Source organism: Siphateles boraxobius, unplaced genomic scaffold (genome assembly GCF_051911475.1).
Source record: "Siphateles boraxobius isolate OS27281-9 unplaced genomic scaffold, OSU_SipBor_1 130, whole genome shotgun sequence".
NCBI classification, from domain to species: Eukaryota; Metazoa; Chordata; class Actinopteri; order Cypriniformes; family Leuciscidae; genus Siphateles; species Siphateles boraxobius.
Genome location: NW_027508734.1, coordinates 28854041 through 28873796, shown reverse-complemented (window position 1 = coordinate 28873796; position 19756 = coordinate 28854041). Strand labels below are relative to the sequence as shown.

Sequence of the window (19756 nt, the reverse complement as noted above, 5' to 3'; positions counted from 1 at the left end):
TTTTGTTCTTTGTATGACTGGATCTTTATAGTATCTTATTTTACTGTCAGGAGTACATCGAATATAAAAACATAGTAATGTCAAACACAAATTTACTATAAAATTTTTTATTTATAAAACAAATCTTATAAAACCAGTTAATCTTTTAAAATGTAATGAAATGAAAATGTAATTATTTCTTTCATTTTTTTGGAAAAACTGCACAACAGAGGTTTAATGATTAACACAATTTTTGTCCATGTTTTAAATTATTGTATGATATTCCTTATCATTTTTTGTATTATTACTATTATTATTATAACTTTAAGAAGCATATTTATATATTAATATACATGAATATATTTCTGACATAATTTCTCCAAATTTATTTTAGTGGGTAGAGACCTATGAGTTTTTGTGTACATATCACAATAGTTTTCCTCGAAATGGTGCAATGCTGATGAAGTGAACTCTCTGAACAGCTCTGCAGATAAAGTTCATGTGTTCATGTCCTCATATACTGAGACAACAGTGCTGAAACTGGGGTGCTCATTCATTTACGCATTGGCCTGCAGAAAATACACACATTTAAATAGCAGTCTTTTTGAGCTTTAATATTCACAGACTTTAGTCCATATTGTGATTTGATTTATTGTAGCCTACATGCCTTCTTTAAATTTATTTATCCAAAAATTGCTAAATTCTGTGACACTCTACTTTTTACAGTACATTCCATTTATGACTGGATTCTGCAATTCTGGCATTTCCACATCACAAGGAATCATAGGGCCAAATATGATAGTTGCTATTTTAAAGAGAGTTAGTTGTGTGGGTTATTTATTGTGTAAGGGATAATGTAGAGCGAGGCTGATCAGAACCCCGACGCGAAGCGGAGTGTTCTTGAATCAGCCTGAAGGGGTTGTATTCGCTATATTATAACAACCGCCTCGCTCTACATTATCCCGCTTTTTACATGGCTACTTACCAAGTAAATCAATAATTTGACACAAAATATTGATTTAAAAGGAGTTTATTGATTTAAAAACGATTGTATTGCTCCAGAGTGAACAGAACTGTGTCCATGGCAACGCTCTGTTTTTCATGGCAACGGTGTGTTATACTTAGCAGCGGTCTGTTATCAAGAAATAACAGACCACATTCTACATTAGAATTCAACCAAGCCATGTAATAATGTGTTATAAAGTTATAACCATTAACAATTTAATAGAGTTAACAAAAAGTTAATAGAGGTCCCCTCTCAAAACACTCTACATAGCGCTCTTTGTGGCCATTGAATAGATACAGCAGTTGTTGAGCTATGCTCCAGTATGGTGGTCTTTAAAAAATACATGTTGTATGCAAAATAACAAAATAACTGTTACATTGAATAAACCAGTATTTGAAAGCTCACCGAAAGCCTGTAGCAGGATGTTCAGACACAAACATCAGTTCATACCAATTCAAAAAGTTAACTAAGTAATCTATTGTGAGTTAAGCTTCACTGCATGTGTGAGCGCATCTGTGTCAATCCATTGGGATTCTGAAGTCTCTGTGTGCAGCTGAAGGTTTTGTTTGTCATTAGGGATTTTGTGTGATGTGTGTGATTGTGACAGTGCTGTCCCACTTGGGCTGTGCCCCAGACCATGGGAAAGAGGAAGCACTTAAAACTGTCTGCGGTCAGTTGTCTCCCCCTCATTCACTACAGACACTACGGACACTCTAGTTATGGATTTATGGGTCACTGACAAATAATATATAGAGATGTGGTCCTGCTTTTTGGTGTCCTGTCCACAACTGGAGCTGTCCCTGGAAATATCCCCATTTAACAGTACATTCAAGACACCCCGCAAATACACTGTAAAAAAAATAAATAAATCCTAGACCAACATGACAGTAGCAGTATTTTGTAAAAAAAAAAAAAAAGGAAAAAAAAATATTGCTATAAGAAAAATGTAAAAAATATTTTAAATACAGTTTTATTTATTATGTTACATTTTTGTAATGTGTTTTTGTATTACATGTAACATTTTTGTAATGCGTTTTTGTACATTCATAATTTGCTCTATTATATTGTTTTGATCTGTTTTCTACTTGCAATGGTTACTATTTACTTTTTTTTAATTCTACTAAAAATTTAGTACATTTTTTTTTAATTATTTTAAATTTTATTTTAATTTACTTATTTTTCATTGTGTTATTTTTGGTGAACTGTAATAGCATAATTATTATTTACAATAATAATACTATACTATTATTAATTATAATAAGTTTATTCAACACACAATAAAAAAAAAATAAAAAAAAATGGATTGTCTTGGTTTTTCCATTCATAGATAACGATGAACTAAAATGTCCCGATTTCCATTTTAGAAATGTCTTCATCGTCCTGTCATTCCACATCCCGCATCAGTGTGTAAATAACTGTGAAATGTGAATTGTGCTCATGGTTATTTACATACTGTATTGCAGTTCACCTTTTGACCAATCGGAAAAACCCGGCAATGTAAATATTTTCAGGAACATAAAAAAAGCTGCAATGGTCATTTACTGAACAAATAAATGTACTGCTTTTCAGTGTAAAACCTCACTTAAACAACTATCGCCCTAATCACATGCCTTAAAGTTTACCATAGCTCACCTCATACATGACAGAAAGAGGGAAAGAGAAGGGGAAAAGAAAGAGGGGAGGGAGAGTCGTTTCAGCTTGAGTAAATATTTACATGAGAGCACAGAGACAGTTTTGGGATATGACATGCTTCTGTGTCACACACACACACACACACACACACACACACACACACACACACACACAGGAACAGATTAATTGGGCTAATTTTGCTTTGTTTGTAAAGTGAAGGTCACACTTCTCGACAAAAAAGTGCTTGTTAGGGAAACTGTGTTAATCTACCAGAGGAAAGGAGATGAGAGCAGGCCTAAGAAGTTGAAGGGGTTAGAAAGTAAAAGGAATTAATAGCTACACACCAACGCACGTTTTTATGAGGGAAAAGAAAAGTTAGATGAGACACAAGCTAGCAAAGCCACACTGATGAGGTTAACGCCTACTTTTAGCTGTTGGTTTTAGCTGTCAGTGGCTTCATAAAAAAGCTCATTTGTAGCGGTCGCTTTCTGGTGACCATGACTGCATTCTGCCTTGTTGTTGCAGGTCATTATACATGTGAAGCTCTGACCTTGCCTCGGTCTCAACATCACAGCTTTGTGAAGTGTGTGTGTAACATAAAAATAACCCCTTGTGTGTGCTTAAGGGCTGCTGTGACCCTTTTCTGAAATCCCTTTGTGAATTTCAGTGAAACTACATTCATTGAAATACTCAATTCAGTGCGTTTCGGAGTGGATGAGTCAGATGCGACCAATTCTCTATCACCTCGGCAGTGTCGATCACTTCAGGGCGCTTGTATGTTACAACTGAATTTGTGAGCAATGCTTTCTCGACGAGTCGACCCATAATTTCTATTCTCTTACTGATGGCATATTATAAGAGGTGCAGACTGTTGTTTTCATATGTCCTAATCATACACCTCCATCCTGGTTTATGTGACCTTTTCAGCAAATTGACAAAAGAAAAGGTTATGCGATTAGCATAGATACCTATTAATTTGGCAAACACAGCTTTCAGACCACACTGTTCGTTAATACGAACCAATTACGTTTGTTCATATTCGTGGGAGAATTGTGATCTCTATTTGAAACAAAAAAATCGTGCTTCTCAATTTATCAAGAATTGTCCAGCTCTTCTACACAAGAAAACAAAAAACAAGATATCCAACACAGAACATACAGACCCAGATGTTGACTGTTTGTGGGTCATAACCCTCAAGTAATGCATGTAACGCTGCATTTACGTAACATACGTACATATTTATTTATATACACATTACGAACATATGTAACGCAAGTGTGTTTCGCTGTTATGTAGTTACATTATTGCATTTCATTTCAAAGTAATTTTTTCTATAAAAAAATATTATATAAATATTATATATCACACATATAAATTAATTAATTTAAAAGTAAAATAAAAATAATTATTAAAAATATTAATAAATTATACATAAATTAAATCATTATTTTACACATAAATATATATATTTTGGGTCATTAAAAATGTTGCCAAGCAACTGACCTGACAGGCCAAATACTGGAAAAATCCTTATTGTTAAACCCTGTGACAAGTTTTCTCTGTATATTGTATAAGCAGCAGTATGCTCTTATGATTAATTGCTTTTGTGTGTCCTCAATTATTACCCAATTGAAGCATCTGATAAATTGATTAATTCATAATAAACTTCTTGGGTAAATGCCTAGATCAGGAATACATTTTATTAATAGTTTGATTTGTCAAAATCCAAATTAAATATTAGTAGAGATACATACATTTAACATTAAAGGGTTAGTTCGCCCATTTAAGACATGAAGTTGTATGGAATCCTTACCAGCACTATAGTTTATACACACTGACCCACTCTGTTGTAACCTCCCTGGTCAGAGTTCTGGCCGCTGGAAGTTTTTCAAGAAAGTACTCCCGGTTATTTTCCGGGGCCACAAAACTGTGCGTTTTTACGTGAAAAAATGATTTGCGTTTCAAAGCTTGATTAATTTACCACACAAAAAACACGCCGGTCAAAATTCATACCTCAGTTTTAATCGGCACTATTTTCTTTCCATTTCTATCAATCCGCGCTGCTGTCAACGTCAACAGTGCGCACGTTCCGATCAGCTGTTCCATAGTGTTTACACAATCGATTGACAACGACATAAAAAGTATTAAATTAACATTGGTGCGAACTTGTAAATTCCCAGGCTGTGACCACAAGGATGTGCCGGGATCAAAGTTCAGATTCCATCGTTTTCCTGTTTCGAATATAACTGTGAGACAGCTTTGGCTGGTTGCCATCGGCTACTCTGCAGGAGCTAAAATATCCAGAATAAAGGATTTTCGTGTGTGCAGTGCTCACTTCAGCGAAGACGATTAGATCCCCAACCAAGGAGGAAAAGAAAAATTAAAGAGTTTTGCTGTACCAGTACCACGGGTAAGCTCTATTTACTAACTTCATGATCCCATGTCTAAACTGTACGGTAAACAAGCTGATGTTTAGATTCCATTATAAAACACGTGAAAAGATGTCTAGTATAAAAACAGTATATAGGGATATTGGTAGCCTACAATTTGCTGAGAAAACTATTTGATTGAACAATTTGCTGAGAAAAACACACACACAATTGAGGTTTTGTGTTGCAATCAATAACATTTGATTTGATCTTGTATACTCCGGTTCATAAAGGTATCCCTTTGTCGTTGTGCTAAAACTACTTTCATCATCTGATCCGTCTGACATTGTGCTAAAATTGGTTTCATCATCAGAAGTTTCGCAGTCAGACATGTTGTCAGCGAGTCGCGCTATCAACAGCTGATCGGAACGTGCGCACTGTTGACGTTGACAGCAGCGCGGATTGATAGAAATGGAAAGAAAATAGTGCCGATTAAAACTGAGGTATGAATTTTGACCGGAGTGTTTTTTGTGTGGTAAATTAATCAAGCTTTGAAACGCAAATCATTTTTTCACGTAAAAACGCACAGTTTTGTGGCCCCGGAAAATAACCGGGAGTACTTTCTTGAAAAACTTCCAGCGGCCAGAACTCTGACCAGGGAGGTTACAACAGAGTGGGTCAGTGTGTATGCACTATAGTGCTGGTAAGGATTCCATACAACTTCATGTCTTAAATGGGCAAACTAACCCTTTAATGAACATTTGAAAAGTGTTTTGCTTTTAAAAACATGCACATGTCTAGAAAATGTAATCTGTTATATAAAATCACAGTGTCTGAGTTTATAAAACACTACTTTCAGTATCCGAGCATACAGTATGTACTGTAAGTGTTGCTGTCACATCATGTCTCAATTCTTAACACTGTCTGAGCTACTGTTCCTCTCTCATTTCTTCCTATGTTGTCACTGTTCATTCATTTATTCGGCTCTCAAAGACTTTAGGATTTATTTTCTTTTCAGATTTTACCGTTTCATGTTTTTTTGTCACTTCCAAATGGGGTTTTAGGTACAACTCACTGGAAGTGCCAAAAAAAAACTTATCCATGGTAAAATCCCAGTAAAACCTTAATAAATTCACTTGCCTAACTTGCCTTTAGCTTTGACTATATTCAGAGCCTCTCGTGCCATATTTGCTTGTACAATATATCGGCAATTTAGGCTTCAGATGTGGCTCATGCAATCAGAATTTACAGTCAGAGTTATCTTTTTTTCTAAATAAATATCTAGTCTGCAATGACAAGCTTGTGCATATAAATATTTGAGTTATCTCTTTGTCATTATGGTAGAAATTACTCAGTCTCTGTCTCTCTCTCAAACACACACACACAGTCAATGGTCTATAATCATAGCAGTTTAATCATTTGCTTGACTTTGTTAAAAGCCTTTACTTTAGCTTCACTCTGTGGGTGTTACAAGGTGTCTTATTAACATACACAAACACAAGTGTATGTGCTAGTGCACTATTTTTAGAGTTTCACTGTCAGAGCTAGGCAGATTTCTGGTAACAACAGCAGCCTGCAATATCCTCTTTTAACTCCGAAACAAATATAATACAGATTACAACACCTGGATTTGTACAGTTACAAACCGCAGGCCGATACAACCCAAATACAGCAGCAACAGTTGATGACAGAATCAGACAGACAGCAATGAGATTAGAGTCACTGTATCTAAACTGCAGATGATTTGTCAGATAGCATGAGATTCATCAGACACCTCACGTCTTACTCTTCCACACGCACCGTTAACACAAATCACAGTCTGAAGGACACAGCACTGCACTCTCAACTCTGGAGATCAACAAAACCTCAAGCCCTCAAAAGAGAATAGTCAGAGAAATGTACAACCTGATGGAAGAGTGTAAATCATCCAAATGTCTTCTTTTCTCACCAGATAACTTTTAGAGAAAGCAAGAGAGAGTGGGAAGAGAATGAAAACAGAGAGAAGGTTGACTGGGGAAGGGGAAAGAGAGAGCATGCAGTCTTTCCTAAGAGAGTGGGAGGGTCAAAAAGCAAGCTGGGGAAGAGAGAGAGAGAGAGAGAGAGAGAGAGAGAGAGAGAGAGAGAGAGAGAGAGAGAGAGAGAGAGAGAGAGAGAGAGAGAGAGAGAGAGAGAGCATGATTCTACTGATGAAGCACACTTCCTGACACAAACACCCAGATATATAGATCAAAGTCAACCAAAAACTTGAAAACATTTGCTCAGTCTGAACAGATGTTGACATGTACATACAGCAGGTGTAAATATGTACACTAACATCCCCAGAATGTATTATTATGTAAATATATGAGTACTGAAAGCTAGTTAGAGGATCTACAGCAACTGTATCTTTGACTGTATCTCTATTAATGGAATAGATCAACCAAAAATGTATATTCTTCCATTCCAAATCTGCATTAATATTGTCTTCTGTGAAATATACTTTGGAGAGCACTGGGGTCCGAACAACATAGGACCCCTTTGCCTATATCATACGGAACAAAAAAATACTTTGACATTTTTCTTTTGTGTTGCACAGAAGAAAGAAAGTCCTACAGATTTGGAACGACATGAAGGTGACTAAATGAAGTATACTTCTTTCGTATACTTCGATTTTGATGAATTATTCTTTTAAGGTGCTGTGAATCTATTTTAAACATAATTAGTTTAGAGTCCGACTCCCACAGCAATATGCAACAATATTATAATCCAATAATGAGTAGCATGTCATTTCTGCACCAAACGTATTTGCAAAAATAAAGACCAAACCCTCCCAATGTTGGTCGGGCAGACATAATCCAGTCCTAAACTCACATTCACTGTGTCGTGCAGGACAGATTGATTAAACGTTCTGAAAGTGCCATAGAGCTTTTACACTTTTGGGTGGAATCAGTCAACTAATGGTTTACTTATACATTGTCTCTGCATGTTAAGCTTCGACATCAGGAAAAAAAGACACCCAATTACCACAGGCTGGCAGTTTTAAACAACTAAGATCCTCTTGACTCCCCCATCGACCCAAGAGCAAGGTTACTATTTTACGCACAAACACACACTCCATTTCCTATGGGGAGGACATCAACCACAAACATCCTCAAGCCAGCTATTTATGTGTGCGAGTGTGTGTGTGTGCATGCGTACATAGTGTACGTGTTTGTGCCGGGGGAAAGGGTGTATGTTTCTCTTAACTCTGAAGTGACAGACGCCAACAGTTCCTTTGATCAGTGTGACGCAACTGCCGCAAGCAGTATGTGTGTGCATCAGGACGCTGCCCGTGTGGTTGGACCACAACAGCTTTTTTGTCCTATAATGACTGAAAGACCCATCTCAGTCAGAGCGGTTTACTGCAAAAAAACACACATGCATGCATACATTTAGCCATACTCTTGGTTTCATAGTTTTGTTTCCAAAAATGCACGAGAAGCTTGTTGAGAAACTGACATTTTTTTAAAGGAAAAAAACCCCTCATACTAAGTTGTAGATCAATTTGGCCTTTTTCGATTTTTTTAGTTGTCAGAAAGAACATTAAACCTATGATGTTTTTCTTGAGAAAATAATCTAAAAGATGAACATGCCTGCAAGGTGTTAACACTTAAATGTGCGTACAAAATTTACATTGTTAAAGTCAGCTCCACAGACCCGAAATAAAAACATGTATTTTAATTTGTTATGTCAGTTTCTAAACTACCATCAGAGGGTATTTACATTTATGTACAGTATTTGGTAGACACTTTGATCTGAAGAATTTGCATGGAAGGCATATATAGTTAATTCGTGCATGTTAGGTTTGTTGGGAATTGAACTCCCAGTTCAAAAAAAAATTTGAACTGTTTGAGCTTCAGGAAGGCACACAGAAGTGTTTTTCCAAACAACTTCAAATGTTTTTTTTTTGTTTGTTTTTATTAAATACCGTTTATAATACGCCTATTCAGATTTTATGAGTTATGTTCTTTAATGTTATTATTCCTCTCATGTTAAAGGTCTTTGGTTGTCATTGGTGTGATTTCTGGGGAATTGTATTGAATATAAGTATGGTCAGTTTGGCTCCCAACATAAAAAAGTACCCAGAAGTTTAAAATCATACAAGGGATGTGTGAGCAATGAGTAATTGTCAGCAGAAACTAAAAAAGCGGCGTTTACTGAAACAGCAACACATGCATTCACACTGTACACTTCCTTCCCCCACACACTTATTCACCCTGACTCTGTCGATATGCATGTGCACACACAAACAGAATCTGTTCTATGTAGATTTGATGAACTACGATGCACGCGTCTGCCTCCGCCATATATGGTAAAGGTGCTGCTCAGAGTATTTGTGGCTGGTAATGCTACACTGCTCAACAGACACGAATTAGACACGGTGGTTTGATAGTCTTAGTTCAAGACAGAGGGGTTTTACATTAGCATTTCATAAACCAGACAAGGGGATTATATTTAGAACTCCATCTCTGAGTGGAGGAGTGGGAGGAATGAGGAGTGTGAGTCACCATGCAAACAAGGAACAGAAGCAAAGTCTGTCTATTTATTTTGTCATGTGTGAACTGAACGTGCCATCTCAGACGTCGCTTAACCGTCTCCCACGGCAACTGTTGCTGCTTCTGCCTGGGTGTCACAGCACATCATTACCTGATAATCATCTGAGCAACCACCTGAGACAAGCTGTCAGTCATATTTCCGCTGACAGCCCAATCTTCATATGCCATCTAATAGCCCTTCTCATCCTGCACACACCCATGTATGAGCATATTGAGAAAGGGAGGCATCTGCTGGTCAGAAGCTGGCATTACAGGCATAATAGTGTGTCAACTGCCCGTCAGTCTTGAAGTTTTGACTTCATGTGCATCATTCTGTTCCTGTGCGCTCAGATATCAAACTCCTCTCAGAATGATTATCAATAGACCAGTATTTTATCAAAAGCAACTTTGAATGAAGAAAAGATTGAAATGAAAAGATTTCCATTCAAACGTAGGGGTTTTCTTTAGCAAGAATGCATTAAACTTATCAAAAGTGAAACTAAAGTCATCATTATACTGTTGAAAGAAAAATCTATATCAAACAAATACTGTTCTTTTGAACTTTTTATTCAAAGTATCCTGAAAAAAAATCCCACAACAATATTAGGAGCACCAAATCAGCATATTAGAATGATTTCTGTAGGATAATGTTAAACTAAAGAGAAAACGATTACGTTATATTCTAATAATACATTGTTTGCACTGTATTTCTGATTAAATAAAAGCAGCATGTTGAGACTTCTTTCAAAAACATTTAAAAATCTTACAGACTCCAAACTTTTTGAACGGTAGAATCTTCCATTCTGCCAGCATGTATCCTCCAGTAGATGGCACAAAATCACAATGTAATGTGATGTGTAGTGCAACAGGACAATGCCCTGAAAATAAGAATCCTATTAAACTGAAAGTTTGTGAATTTGAATCAAATCTGGAAATCTGTAATAATACCCAGCCCTATTCAGAATTTTTCTACCTAATTATCCAAATGTGAACATATAGACCTCTATTGTTTCTAAATCCTTTTTTTTATTATAATAAACTATATTAAATGAATTGTTCCTATCCTGTTTTTTTGTTTTTTTTTCTGATTTACCAATCTTCTAATTTCTGCTCTTTGGGAAAGAACATTACTCTTACCAACATTTCCTTCTCCTTTGCTGTGTCAACATGACATAAATAAGCAAATGCACTTATACACACCCTCTGGAGCAGCATAGTGCCTTTTGCTACAACTCTAGGAGAGAAAGCTAAAGTAGCCAGCAAACAAACAAAAGCAACAAACTTCCTGCAAACAGACCTCTTATTTAGCTCTTCAGTCACAGGTTAGTGTGATGTGAAGGAGACAAAAGCAGACCAACAGAGACTCCAGAGTCTCCATGGCATGGAAGCTAAACTGCTGTTAAAAAGCAACACCTTTCGTGACTGTTGTAAGATAAGTAATCACAACGGCTCAGCTATTTCTAACTGTGACAGTTGTCGGCTTTTAGCAAACGCGCAGTTGAAATTCATCCTCGTCTGATTATGAGAAAGATCCCTCGCTGTGGAGGACATGGTAGATATTGATCACCCTGATTCTGTCAGGTTACATCACTAGACAAAATCCATCTAACAAATAACACTGAACAGGCCATAACCAGCATCCCTACTTCATCTTTGAGGTAGTAATGAGATTTTAAACATGGCCAATAGATAGTACAACAACAAAAAAATTACCCTTTTTTCTCCATCTCCTTATTTCCAACAAATCTTTCTCTTTTTTTCTCATAATCATTTTACACCCAGCTCCAGTCCACCTCTCAAAGAGCAGCAAGAAAAGTCACAGTATCATCATGGTTTCAACAGGGGTACCAAAAAAATAATGAGGTATGTAAAAAGGGACACTCCACACACAAAAAGATAAACGCAAACACGAAATAACAGGGCTTTCAATGACTTCAAGAGCCTAAGCCCTGGAAAATCTGATTATTTTTGGTGTTTTTTGTTATTTTGGCGTCCCTTTATCTTTGACCAGGTACCCTTGAATAAGACAGGGATGGATAGACAGAGAGACAGAGAAATTGTGACAGATGAATATAGTGGCTGGTGACCTTATTGCGAGTGTGTGTGTGTGTGTGTGTGTGTGTGTGTGTGTGTGTGTGTGTGTGTGTGTGTGTGTGTGTGTGTGTGTGTGTGTGTGTGTGTGTGTGTGTGTGTGTGTGTGTGTGTGTGTGTGTGCGTGTGTTAATGGGGAACAAGATCAGAGGCTGTTGCAGTGGCAGATGGCTGCATATTCCCACTGGAAGAGCAATGATCTCAAAAACACCAGTAGTTTGTTACCAAGCCGACATGCTTCCATGTGTATGTGGAAAGCACTCACACTTCACTGTGATTTATCCAGGGCCTAAATCCTTGTGCCACACCTGCCAATGGTCGTTGACTTAAGAAAATTTAATGGCCGTTTTACATCTCAACCGTTTACGTTCAGTTAAGACATAGGCTAACTGATTGTTTACAAAGATACTTGCCAAGATGGCCATTTTGACAATTTTCTTTGAATATGTCCATTCAAGTGCAAGAAGACGTGAAAGAGAACTCAATTCAGTCTGAGAAGCAGATTTTATGGTGTTGAAATTGATTTGAGCTTGAATATTTAAATTCACAAGGCTCAAACTTTCGTGACGATGCATCACTGGCCTGTCGACTGTTCCGAGCATCATTCAAGTTTGTTCACATTCTTGTTCTCAGAATTTTCAGTTGTTACAATGATATAAAATTATATGAATTAGTTCATATTCATATGTAACTTTAAATAAAGGATGTTTTCAATAGCAAATGTATTTTAGCTGTTGTATAATAGTGTGGAGATTTGTGCAATTTCACTGCTATTGATGTCAACTACTGAAATTTTGATATTGTGAAAACCCTGTGCTAGGCTGAAAAAGTGGAATAAATATAAATGAGAACAAGCACTTTACACCCGATGCAAGCAAACACACGCACACACACACGATACAAGATCCCTCTTTTACACAGACTGTGTCAGCAGAACAGATCCTTTTCAAAGAGACATGGATACTTACCTATGAGAGATGATTTAGCCATTTAAAGAACCAGTGAGAGGGAGAGAAAGAGGGAGGAATATTGATTAGCTTGAAATCAAACTGTCCAAACACTTGTCATTTCTTTTAATGATTAGACCAGCTGTAATTCAAGCATTTCCAAACATGAAATTTAATTCCATTACACTGATCCCTACTCTAGACTAGAGTATCCCACATTACTAAGAGGAGGTATTTATTTTTACGCATGACAGACAGGCAGAGCATTTCATCATTAATGACACAGACACGCCTCTCCTTAACTTCTGCTTAAACCAACACAGGTGTGCTCAAACACACAACACACAAAAATACATTAGCGCATGACTGCGCATATGGATATAAACTCATCTACACCCTCTAGATCTGAATAGGATGTATTTCACGTATGTTATATGCATGGGACAGTCTGCACAGAATAAGAGTAAACTGTCAACTGTAAACTGAAAAGTATTTCATTGCTTCTACTGAAAGGAAACAAATAAAAAAATGTAACATTCTTAAATGAATCCAATATAATTTTTATGATGAAAAACACCAACAACATTAAATTAGAAAATGTAAAAATGGAAGTATTTTCAGATAAGAATTGAGCAACAGTAAATTTCTGTCAGACAAAGCTATCATGGCTTGGAATATAATATACAGTAGTGCATAAGTCATTCTGATACTTTTATAGAGCTTTTGTATCTTTTTGAAGCTTGAGTTTCCTTTTAATATAATTAATTTAAATCAGTTAAAGTTTACTACAAAAAGGTTGTTTAAAACTAGACACTTGGCATGATAGGTTCATTTTATGTTAAACAGTTCAGTTAGGCTTCTGCTTGAATCATTGAACATACTGCACTAAAGAGGTTAACTCTTCTTCTTTGTCACAATTTACAATCACTTCAATCAAATAAACGGGTCGAAAGAGAGCGGTAGCAAGAAAATGAAATGAAAGGAGTAACAGTGAACAGACAAAACTCAATCTGAGCCCTAACCTCCATCCCTTTCACCAACAGGCATCCACCCACCTTTACACACATGAAAACACACCGCACTGCTAGAAAACAAATGGTGAACAATGATTTACTACCTCAGTCAGCTCATACTGTAGATCAGGACTTCCTTTCTGTATGTAGTGTTTTTATTTTATGTGTGTTTAGTAGATGCTTTAGTTCATCAGTTTAACACTGAGCAATAAAAAAACCATAAAGCACTTCATACCTAATCTAAATCAGGCAGAGCAGGTTTTGTTTTAGTCAATCCATTATCCAAGAGTTCCAGTAATTTATAAAATAATCATTACATCACATGTTCATCATGTTCAAGCAGAGGGCCAAGATTCACCTCTCCCATTGCTTCCCGTCTCCTCTATAGTCTCCTCCGGTTCTATCCTAAATGCAACTAAAAATCGTTTTTTGGCAAGTACAAAATACTTTTTAAGAACTGCAACACAAGCATTATGTGTAAATCCCATGAATAAATAATTACAAACAATAACTGTTGACTGAAGACTTCACTTAGTGCCACTTTGATGGAGATCAGAATTACTTGGATTTACTTGGATCAGGATTTGTGAACAGATCTCCATGTTACCGGTACAACAAGATCCTGGTATAAGCGGGATCGGCAGTCGCCTATAACATTCTCTGGGACGCCCACACATGCATACAGTGAGATACAGACACCTCTTCTCGCATTCAACCCCAGAGGGTAACCTTTTTCAGAGCGGCTCCCAGCACTATGCTTCTATGCCCCCTCTCGCTTCGGCTGCTGTCAGCATCATAGAAAAAGAGAAGCAGCCTGCCTATAAAAAAAAGTGTTTCTTTACCAGCTAAAAGTCAATACGGTTAGACAAACCATCAAATATAATGCGAACCATCTGCTAAAATGTTTCTACTGATAATAGTTGCAATTTATTGTTATATATTTACATTTTATTTTTAAAATTGATAATTTATTTAATAGCAAATATAGCATATTGGAGATTTTTTATTAATTTAAACTATAGTTTAAAAGTCTGGGGAGTAACATAAGATGTCTATTTAAAAAAAAACGCTTCAGCAAACAAGAATAAATAACAATAATAATAACAATAATAATAATAATAATAAGAAGAAAGATGATTTCTGAAGGATCATGTGACACTGAAGAAATGATGCGGAAAATTCAGCTTTGCCATCACAGGAATAAAATACATCTTAAAATATATCAAAACAGAAAGCAGTTATTATTAATGGTAATAATATTTCACAATTTTACGGAATTCTTTACATGTAAATAAATGCAGGCTTTATTAGCAGAAGAGACTCCTTTAAACCGACCACAAACTTTTTAACAGTATATGGGTATTTCTTCATTTTTTTTAAAGGGTTCTGAGGTGCACCTCATTCCACTGGTGCACCATTCGAGTTGTTACTGAGGAGCAGCATGGCTTTCATGTTATGCTGCATTCCTGTTTGACAGACAGATTAAGGGAAAGTTCACCAAAAATGAAAATTATGTCATTATTTACTCACACATAAGTTGTTCCAAACTTGTTTTTTTCTTTCTGCTGAACACAAAAGAAGAAATTTTGAAAAATATCTTCATTTGTGTTCAACAGAACGAGGAAATTCATACAGTTTTGGAACAACATGAGGGTAAATGATGACAGAATTAAAATTTTTAGGTGAACTATCCCTTTAACAAAGAGTGTCTGCTCTTGACAATTGCCTTCCTTTATTAGTTTCACTTCATCTTTCTCTCTCTCTCTCTCTCTCTCTCTCTCTCTCTGCTGAGGAAAAGACACACCACTGCAACCCATAGTGTGTGTGCATCCACATATGTAAGACATCTAACTGCCATGCGACATATCCGGCACACAAATCTGTTGAGCTAGCTCACACATACATATTTACACACACCACACAGACACATATTTGCAAGACGTGGCTATTAAAAGACAAACGCACGCAGACTCTAAATTAAAGGGGTGGTTGATTATGATTTCACTTTTCTAACTAAGTTGGTGTGTAATGTTGATGTTTGAGCATAAACAACATCTGCAAAGGTACAATATTCAAAGTTCAAAGCAAAGGGAGATATTTGCATTTAAAGAAATTGCTTTTTAAAGACTACAACAAACGGCTGGTAGGGACTACACGACATTCCTCCCGGATTAATGACATCAACCCGCCCCCTAAACACGATTGATATAATCAATGACTAGAAGATAACTACACATCAGCTACATAAATTCATCAACTAATCATTCAGAAATGTCCTGTTGCATTCTACATGCTGTCACTTCTTGAGTCTCTCCATCATTGACTCTATTGACATCATCTGACTTTGGTTTGAACATAAAAAAAGGCTCAACGTTTTTTTTAAATGACACAAGCTGTTGAAGCTCCGCCCTCTGTGCCGGGAGCAGCAGCTCATTTGCATTTAAAGGAACAGACACAAAACAGTGCGTTTTTGCTCACCCTCAAAAAGTGACATCTTTAACATGCCATATGAAAATATCTGTGGGGTATTTTGAGCTAAAACTTCACATACACACTCTGGGGACATCAAAGACTTATTATACAACCCTTTAACTGACAAAACTGTTCCTCCATTCTCTCTTTCTCAGTTTGCAGAGAGATGCAGGTCGAGAGGTGCTGACAGATGGATACTCAGTTCTGTGGATTCTGCTGAGGTCTGAACGGGCCACCGAGGCGAGCACAGAGAGAGAGAAAGAGAGAGAGAGAAGAGCACACAGAGAGGACAAAGGGCAGAACACTGACCAAACACTCATCTGTCATTTCTCTTTTCTGCTTAGTTTTTGCAGTGCAATCTAAACTCTGTTCACAGTCCAGCTTTAACCCTTTCACACGTAAGTTTAAAATATTCTAACTGACCCCCCAGCGTGAGTTTTTCAAGGCGACCGTTATTTAGAACTTGTCACTTAAATGTTTCCATGGTGACGCGTCATTGCTTGTCACGTGACAGCGCAACCACAACACAGCGCTGAATGAATGATGATCTGCTTTTATGTATTTTTTTCCTTTTTTATTAAAAATATACACAAATGTATTAGCTATAGCATGAAACATAGATATTCCGATTGGCAAATATTTGCAAGTGGATGTGTTTTGTTGTTTAAACACCGTTATAACGATCGCGTTATTTGAGCTGTATGCGCCATGTTAGTTTGTTTCACAGTTCAGAGAATCGGATCTGTTGGATTTACAACACGTCAATTCCTCAACTTCTCACGAAATACATGAAAGTAAGTGGCCTGTGAACTGGGAGAAGAATAAGGTAAAATGTAAAGCTACTTACACAATGTGCATCTGATATGAATGAACGTGTCGTCTTATTATAATGTAAAGGATTATTATTGCCGCTTCCATAGACGTCAGTGTGTATTTTACAAACTCAAAATCATTGTTTTGCTAGTAATTATGTGTATTTAAGTGTCTGAAACCTAAAATAAACATTATGTGGTTGAAAACACTCAATAGTTGTGATATATGACAGCACTGAGTGCGTCCGACTCTGGCTCAGCGCCAGTCAACGCGCGAAAGCACGTTTGAATTTTACAGTTGATCAGATGATGCACTGACCGTTCTAATCACACCGGTGTGATCGTACGTGCGAAAGGGTTAAGAATACAGAGTTCCTCTGCTTCAAATGAGCAATTGAATGTGCCATCAAACACAGGAATTTGTAGCTATGATGCCACAAATGACTTCAAGTGCACTTTCTGTCCATCTTGTCCAGCCTCCCCACCTTCTTTCCTATCTCTCACTCACACAAGCACACAGAAAGGAAACGGTTCTCCTGAAGATGTGCACAGGAATAGAGATAAAAAGCATGCTGGATTCACTCTCCTAATTTATTCATCTATCTCTTTGGTATTTTGCACTGTAAAGAAAAAAAATCAAGTAAATTAAAAGAATGTTTTTTCATGACAAAACATCATTGCTCCCATCAAAATTAAGCTGCCTACACTGCAAACAAAGTAGAGTGGATTGCATTGTTGAGTATGGTTCTGTCTTGATTATATCTAGTAAACTATGTTTTGACACTTGCTTGTTGTGGAGATTGCACTAACATAGTGTTTTCTAAAGAAGTGTCTGTATTCTGTGAATAAAAAATAAATCTAATTAAATCATAGATTATAAATAATAAAAACTTCTAATTATACAGGTTATCGACAACTTAAATAATGAAACGCCTAATTTTTTATTAAACATGCATAAAAGTCATAGCATAAATCAGCGGCGTGTGGGAAATGAACAAAAATAGGTGCTCCAGTTCTGGAGGTGGTGGATCTGGTTTGTTTTGGCACAAATTTAATCCTACCTGTTTGACACCACCGCTATAGGCCAAATGAATCACAGCTGCATACAGCAGGTAACATATGGCATCCGTTAGTTTATAAATGTACATGAAGTTGTCTTGAACTCTTCAGTTTGATAACGACATCCTCAGTGAATTACTAGTAGAAGCCTCAAAGCAGGTCAAAGTTTGTGAGACTTAAATCAGTCTAAACACTGACCAGTTGCTAATTTTAAGACATTGGTCATGTACACACCGCAAAATTTTTGGAGTGACAGCCACCTTTAAATACAGGAGTGAGAGCCCTAAATGATTGTTCCGTGTGTGTACGGAACATGACTCGCTCACGAAACTGTGATGATTGACAACGTTGTAACAATAGCAATGTTCTGGCATCTAACGTGTTTGCAATCCACTGTTTTTAACCAAAATAATAATAAAGCCATGCACCAAAGACTCATTATGTTAGACAATTTGGTCCACAGAGGTGTCATGTTTTGTTTATGTTTTAAAGGCTGCTTTGCAGAGCACTCTTTTTCAGTGTTGTCATGTCCACTTATTATAAGCGTCTTTGGGCTTGTTGTTTGTGTTTGGCTCATAAAGCAATCAAGTTTAGGGAGTTATTAAATTGGGCAGACCTGTACGGGATGTGATATTTAGGGGCCAAGCACTGAAGGTGCATAGACAACTATTGTATCTGTTAGTATTCTTATTATCCGCTATTGAGTTTATGGCAGTCCATAGAACAGCTTGCGAAATAAAATTATGAAATTTGGATCACAGATAGAGGAAGCTTCATCACGAGTCTCTAAATAAATGGGCGGTTTGCCCAAAAGTCATAAAAATGGTCTCTTTTGATTCAGTTGAACGATACCCAATTGTATCGGCCATTTTGAATTTAAGTAAAATTATATATACTTTACGAACAAATTAGCATATCACTACGAAACCCGGCTTGAGTCATTGGGACCATGTCCTTAAGGTACTCAAAAATTTGAAACAGTAACAGTCAAAAATGTAAATGAAATTTTAAAAAATGCTAATAGCTTTTTAATAATTGTGCCTATTTTAATGAAACAAGTCTTGATAGATTCCTTGAGTCATTCCTTAAACCATATTTGGTCAAAACTAGACCGTTGGTTCAATTTTCACCAAAATTGGCAAAAAAGCTTTTTCAAACTGATTTTGAGGCTGTAACTCTGCAATGCTTTGGCATATTGTATGTTTCTTTGTCACCTCCCACTGACCAATTTGTAACAGCGCAAAAGTGATAAGCAATTAAATCATATTACTAGTGATTGTATTTATCATTTTTCAGCCGTTTTGACCAAAAATAATAAAAATATATATTTTATTACTCATTGTTGGTGTTGGTCTGATGCTCCCAGTCATCCTTGTATGACTCATGCCTTTTTGTGCTTGGCCCCATTAATAGCAATATAAGGCATTTGGATTTATCTAGGTTTATTATGGGCTTGTTCTTGTTTGCTGTTTTTTTCTAGCAAGATCTGGCAACACAAATGATTCGAGGCTTTTTCTTGTGCATACAAAAGCCATTTCTAATGTGAATTTATATACATTATTAACAACTAGTTGTTCAGTTTGGTTTCGTACAGACTGCATGGAGGTTTTTGTAAAAGTGGTTGTTAATTCAGTTGTAGAACGCAGTTGTCACTCCCATAAATGACTGAAATCTGTGTGTACAGAACAGGATTAAGCAGAAAAAGGTTAATTGAAAATGTAAATTTAACTACAGCGTGTGCATAGCTATAAATACTATATATAAATGTTATGAGAAATGGGATTCAGGTTTTCGTTCATTATATACAGTAGCTAGCTAAGACC

The 19756-nt window shown here is 36.5% G+C and overlaps 1 protein-coding gene across 15 annotated transcripts in view; it reads right to left on the bottom strand.

Annotated features, from left to right (window-relative positions):
* Window positions 1-19756, bottom strand: part of dgkza (diacylglycerol kinase, zeta a) — a 114025-nt gene that overhangs the window by 69637 nt on the left and 24632 nt on the right. For 3 of the 15 annotated variants that reach the window (XM_077229139.1, XM_077229140.1, XM_077229141.1), the window contains exon 1: window positions 6892-7024. The exons of 11 other annotated variants lie outside the window; for them this stretch is intronic. The gene's annotated coding sequence lies outside the window, so the exon portion shown is untranslated. Of the gene's footprint in view, window positions 1-6891; window positions 7172-19756 lie in introns of those variants that run through there. One more of the 15 variants, XM_077229142.1, reaches the window with a different exon arrangement.